Below are 832 nucleotides of genomic sequence, written 5' to 3'. Positions count from 1 at the left end.
GTTCTATCTCTGTGGAAAATGATGGTATTTTGATAAAGATTGCATTAAATGTGTAGATTGCTTTGGTAGTGTAGACATTTTAACAATATCTATTGTTCAAATTCATTAGCATAAGATGTTTTTCCATTTCTTTTTGTCATCTTCAATTTCTTTCACCAGTGTTTTTTAGTTTTCAGAGTACAGATCTTTTACTTCTTTGGTTAGGATTATTCCTAGGTATCTTATGATTTCAGACAAACTAGATTTTAAGCCAAGAAGTGTAACAAGTGATAAAGAAGGACACTATATCATAAGAAAGAGCACTATCCAATATGAAGATCTAACAATTGTTAATATTTATGCCTCCAACTTGAGAGCACCCAAATATATAAAACAGTTAATAACAAATATAAAGGAACTCATTGACAATAATACAATAAAAGTAGGAGACTTTAACACCCCACTTACATGAATGGACAGATCATCTAAACAGAAAATCAACAAGAAACAGGGCTTTGAATGACACACTGAACCGGATGGACTTAACAGATATACTCAGAATGTCTCATTTTAAAGCAGCAGAATATACATTCTTTTCAAGTGCACATAAGACATTCTCCAGAATAGATCACATACTAGGTCACAAATCAGACCTCATAAGTACAAAATGATTGAGATCTTACATTTCCTCTTAAATCAAATTAAATTTTAAATTAAATTACTTAATTATTGATTATAATGATTATATAATTTTATACAAAATATATTTTTATATAATAAAAAATATATGATATATATTTATGTTTAATGTTATATGTAATACATTTAATATCATATAATTTTAATTATGTTT

This window comes from Crocuta crocuta, unplaced genomic scaffold, assembly GCF_008692635.1.
Source record: "Crocuta crocuta isolate KB4526 unplaced genomic scaffold, BGI_CrCroc_1.0 scaffold786, whole genome shotgun sequence".
NCBI classification, from domain to species: Eukaryota; Metazoa; Chordata; class Mammalia; order Carnivora; family Hyaenidae; genus Crocuta; species Crocuta crocuta.
This window is presented reverse-complemented; position numbering follows the sequence as displayed.